The following is a 6,202-nucleotide window of genomic DNA, read 5'->3' on the forward strand; positions in this document are numbered from 1 at the left end:
ATCACAGCCTGTGAAGCCGCCGCCGGGAGCCAGAGCCGCCAGGGACAGGACAGCCCTGCCGCTGCATGTGTCGCCGGTTCCCGGGAGCGCAGCGCAATACCGCAGATCGGATCTCTGTTCCGATCTGCGGCGGCGACGGGGGGCCCTTTCAAAAAAGGGGGCCCGGGGTACTTATCCCCGGGACCCCCCTCTTAATCCGGCTTTGGTCTACAGGGAAGATTTGCGGTGGGCTGACGCACCAGTGGGGCCTGTTTTGTTTGAGGACAAGTGGTCCTTTTTATAGACATAATGAATAAGATGCAAAATAATTTGCATATATGAAAATTACTTTGCCACTTAGCCTGTGATTGCAGATAATCTAGTGCATGGTCTGTCTGCCTGCTTGACTGACATATAAGATTGAGTGAATAGTGATTAAGATACGGTTGATGTAATAAGCAAGAAAATATATCTTTCTAAAAAATTATATAGTTTCCTAAATTCTGAAGGTGTATCATATAATGTGCTCATAATATTCAATTTTATTTATTTTTAACTTCCCCCTTGATGCTGGACATGCCCACTATCTGGAACATCTTGGAGGGAGGGTGCTGCTGCCATGGCCCATGGCTAGACCTTACACCTCTGGTGCTGCCCATGTGGGGCCACTAGTACAAATTTTTCCAGGGCTGCTTTTCGTTCCCAATCCGCCCCTGATAGCACATACAATGCCTGTGACACATTATGACACACACCGCAATGTACGTGATACATTTGGCCACACACTGCAATGTCCGTGATACATTATGCCACAATGCCCGTGATATTTATATAGCGCTCTTTCTCCAATAGTATACCACACACCGTAATGCCTGTGACACATACCGCAATGCCCGTTATACCCTATGCCACACACCGCAATGCCCATTATACATTATGTCACACACTGCAATGCCCCTGAGACATTATACCACATACCACAATGCCCGTGATATAGTATGCCACACACCGTAATGCCTGTGACACATTATGACACACACCGCAATGTCCGTGATACATTATGTCACACACCGCAATGACCATTACACATTAAGTCCTACAGTAAGGCTTCTAATTACTTTTAAATTACCTGCTCGTTCCCAGGGGTTTCATGCTCTTGGTTCCATGCACGGTGCCAGGGGTTTCATGCTCAGGGTGTCATGCTCGTTGCCAGGGGTTTCATGCGGTAGGTGTTATGCCTGTTGCCAGAGGTATCATGTGCTGGGTTTCAAGCTTTTTGCCAGGGGGTAATATTCATTGCCAGGGGTTTAATGCACTGGGTGTCATGCTCGTTGCTAGGGGGTAATGCTTGTTGCCAGGGATTCCATGAGCTGGGTGTTGTGCTTGTAACCAGGGGGTAATGCTTGTTGCTAGGGCTGTGCTCCCAGTGCCACATATTCCACCAGTTCTAGGTACACATATGCCCCCATGCCAAATATCCCCCCCCCCCAGTGCCAGGTACACATATACCCCCCAGTGCCAAATATGCCCCCCCCCCCCCCCAGTGCCAGGTACACATATACCCCCCAGTGCCAAATATGCCCCCCAATGCCAAATATGCTCCTCCAGTGCCAAATATGCCCCCACCGTGCCAAATAAGCTCTCCCCAGTGCCAAATATGCCCATCCCCAGTGCCAAATATGCCCCCCCCCAGTGCTAAATATGCTCCCCCAGTGCCAGGTACACTCCCCCCCCCCCCCTCCGGGCTCCCCCACTGCTGTCGATTCGAGAAGGAGGGACACGGAGGGCACAGCGCGTGCCTCTCCTGTGTGTCCCTCTTGCGTCTGCAGCGGCGTGTCTGTTAAATGAGACCCAGGAAGGACACACAGGAGAGGCGCGCGCTGTGCCCTCCGTGTCCCTCCTTCCCAGCAGAAATCAGTTGCAGTGGCTAGGGCGCGCTGCAGCCCTGCGCGCCTCCAAGCGCTCGCAGGGGCTGCGGGCCCCTAGTTACGCCACTGGTAGTACTATGTATAGCTATACACTCAATAGATACAGTATAACAATGCACAGTAAAGACTGGATGTATATCACAGAGTGTTTGTACTACATAACCCTGACTAAATGCACTCTTTCTTAACTAACACTGTCAGCAGACATGTAGAATACTTAAGTGTCCTGTAAAATGCACAGCGCTGACAGGCAGGCGGCTTTACAGAGGAGGATTTGCCCAAACAGTCCCAGGATCAGCTCAGCTTGCTCCTAATGGCACCCAAACGCTGACAGGGAGTGAGGGAGAGAGAGAGATGCAGCTCCAGGGCGGGAACATTTACTCTAAGTGGCGCCCTGGGGCTGGGGGAGGGGCTACAGGTCAAAGCCTTATCCCCCTGCTGGACTTCACCACCGGGTACTGTGGGCTTAAATAAAACGGTTTATGAGAGAAAACAGACCTGTGCCCTTGCCCTGGTGGTCCAATGGGGTCCCTGTACTACCACAGTGTCCACACCAGCGCGCGCGGCCCGTCTCCCACCGGCCACGCGGGATCGTGATTTACAGCGGGTCCCGCCGGGGGAACCCACTTATCTCCTCCTTGAGTGCGGCCACGCGATCCAGGAGAACAGCGGCCGTGTGTGTGACTAATTGGAAGAAAACCGGAGCCTCCGCTGTAGGTACCCGGCAACCAGGGAGCGGGAGTGTACAGTGCCGCTGGGGGAGGTGATGGAGCTGCAGGAGGAGATGTCTGACTGACATCTAACACAGTCAGTGTCTCTGCTGCAGCCCTTGAAGTCTTCATTTTTCATACATTTTTCACAAGTTTTCTCAACATTTGCTTGTTTTACTATCCACGTGAACATCTATTGGGAATAGTAACCCGCGACGAGCGGAGTGAAGCAAGTCACCTTGCCTGAAGCGTGGCAAGCAAATATATGTTTATAGTGATGGAGGTCAGATGACATGAAATATACCAGATTTGGCCCAAAAAACATTGAAAAATATTGTCGACCATTCTCATAATGACCTTTTGAACCCGTCGACCTTTTGTACCTATTAACCTTAACCACTGATCTACAGGACCAGTGACAGGAGGGGTCAAAGTGGACACCTGTACTTGGCCCCAAGGATCAGAGGGGCCCCAAGTATACACTGCTTAGTGCCCGGCAGGGATGCCTTCAAATAGGGCAATGAGCTGTAGGCAGTGTGGCCGCAGCCTCAGAGTGACAGGAGCCTCTCACACACATTGAATGTGCGGCATGAGTGTGCGCCTGCTCTTCCATGTCCAGCTCTGTTGCAGGCAGTTATGGGACATGGCAACAGCTCTGCTGGCCAGGATTCTAGTGCCCTGCACTGGCCTTTTCTGGTGGGGTGTGAGGGCCGCGTGGTACCTGCGTGGTCTGGATACTGAGGAGTAGAGCGCAGGTGAGTCTCTCTTTGGAGTATGAGTGGCTTGGTGAGGGGATACAGGGCTTTGGGATGGGGTGGGGAAGCTGGGAATACAACATGGAGTCACTGGGTAGAGAGAGACTGGGAGGAAGGAGAGGGAGACATAGACTGTGGTGTGTGTTGGGGAGTATAAATATATATATTAACAGTTTCTTATATAGTGCAGCAAACTACATTGCACATATATATATATATATATATATATATTACTGCTGCACCTGCCACCTCAGAATCCTGTGCACCCTTTCCTGCCTGCATCACTGCTGAATTTTGGGGAGACGCCTCCCCAGCCCCAATCTCCGCAGCCACTGGTACCTCTGCAACAGAACTTTGTCTGTCCAATTGACAGACCTCCATTTCTTTTTTTTTTTTTTAAAGTATAACATTTTTTATTATTAAAACATTGCTTCACGTTACAAAGTCGGTTGCATTGGCAATAAACAAATACATATAAATAGCGTCACAACATGATGAAAAGAGAACATTAAATGATCATTAGTGGATCTTCTACTACATGTTACGTAATCTCATAGACATCATGTGTAGACCTCCATTTCTTGATTATCTTTAAACACAGACTTACAGGAAACAACAGGACGAAACGCGTCGGGACCGGGACTTACAACTCACCCATGACTTCTTTGAATGGACAGATAAGCCATTTTAATCTATTTATTTTGTACGTATGCTACCTGCATTTGCTTCAGGACATTTGTTTACGTGTTAACAGGATTGGGCTGCTGCTCACCTTGGGATTCTAATTTGTGGACAGATAAGCTGTTTATTCATTTTTATCTTGTACGTGTGTTACCTACATTGGCTTCAGGATTTATTATATTAAATATTGTTAATGTTTTACAATTGTGTCTAGCTCTTACATATTGGAACTGGAATTGCTCATCCAGTTCATTTATCTGTATTGGAACTAGCAAGGTCCCTAAAGTGTGGAGCATTGTATATCAATTAAACAGTACACACTATGTTGGCTTTTATTTCTGTTTTACATGTTTCAAAAGTGTCATCAGACTGAAGCAGTTTCCCAAGGAAGCGGAGTCGATCCTTTTTAAAAATTTGCACTTTGCACTTTTTCACATGGTATATTGGTTACATAGAAATCCATGATCTTATAATTTTTAAACACCATTAGGCGCTCTTCTGCACTTCATTTTCTTTTTTTTTTCCAAATATGTTTATTAAATACCTCCAAAACATGGTACAGAAATAAGGAAAAAAAAGAACCGCATACATATCAGACATATCGACATCAAAGTAAGCAGATAAGAAAGGTAAAAGTACACAGCATATATGAGTAGGTGGAGGAAATTTTCCAATTTTCCAAAACAATCAACAAGAACAAATTGTAAACCACCAGAAGAGCGGCGGTCAGGCTATAATGTATTGAGAATGGGACTAAATATGACTGACTAAAAACTGACACTCAATTCCGGCAGTTCAAATTAAAAAAAAAAAAAAAAAAAAGAGGTAAAAAAGAACATCACAAAAACGTTAGAACAAAAATAAGCAAAAACACCTACCAAGAGCCACAGGCCACCGATCCGTCCATAGAAGTGTCCATCCAATCCGCCAGGGAAGAAACAGCAGAAATAAGAAGAGAGGGGAAAGAAAAGAGGAAGTGTGTGGAGAGGGAAGTACGGATGAAGAAGAGGGAGAGGGGAAGATAAGAAGCTCAGTCAGTTAGAGAAACTTGGCTATCAAGTTGTCGGAGAGAGTACCAAAAGTTAGATTGGAAACATTTATGTATTGCTAGTTTAGTGTGGGGAGGGAGGGTACAAATGTATTTATCCCAGCACTTAAAGAGTGCAGGAGTCAGGGTTTCCTTGTGAATAGAGGCTTCCAGCCAGTCCATATTAAATAAGAAGAGTAACCTAGAAGTAGCCATAGGGAGAGTAGGAGAGGTAGGATGGATCCACTGTTGCAATATAGCTTTTTTCCCCACTGCTGAAAGTAACACTATCAATTTTTTATCAGTGCGTGGAATTCCAGGTTGGTCCGACAGATGACCAAAGAGGGCCCAGGGAGCAGTACATTGAAAGGGGATGCCTAGCGTTGAGGTGCCATAATGGTGTAAGGTATGCCAGAATTTTTGAATGACAGGGCAGGCCCAGAGACAATGGAAAAGGTCAGCTTCTACCGTTGAGCATTTATTACATCCGGCCCTATCTGATATACCCATTAGAAAACCTTGTTTAGGCGAAATATATGCCCTGTGTAGCAGTTTATAGGCCATTTCCTGATATATACTAGCCGGTATTAGTTTAAGGGTCATAAAAAAGGTATCTAATAGGGTGTCTACTGTGAATGTAGGAACTTGGGAGATCCATTTAGCCAGATCAGGAAAATCAGTGTGGGGGTCCAGTTCAGTGCGGATGCGCGCATAGATAGAAGATATGGAGTATGTGTTGGAGCGTAAAAGGGAGTCTAAGGGGTTAACAAAGTCTTTTCCCGTGAGGTGAGGGAGAACGGATGTAAGATAATGTATAGCCTGGGAGTAGTAAAATCCATGCAGGGGTGAAATTGCATATATCTCAATAGCCTCCTGGAATGGCAAAGGAGTGTGAGTAGGTGTCATCAGATTACGTAGAGTCTTTAAACCAGAGGAGCACCAAGCACCAAAAGGCAAAGAGGCAGTACCATTTTGGAACTCCAGGTTTCCAAGCAAAGGTAGAGAGACTGAGTAATAATATTTGAGACCAAGAGCTTTCCTAGCCATTTTCCACGCCTTAATAGTGGAAGACAATAGTGGGTTATCAAATTGGGGAGATTTTATTTGAGAGGGCCGGGCATG

This window comes from Pseudophryne corroboree, chromosome 4 (assembly GCF_028390025.1).
Source record: "Pseudophryne corroboree isolate aPseCor3 chromosome 4, aPseCor3.hap2, whole genome shotgun sequence".
NCBI lineage: Eukaryota > Metazoa > Chordata > Amphibia > Anura > Myobatrachidae > Pseudophryne > Pseudophryne corroboree.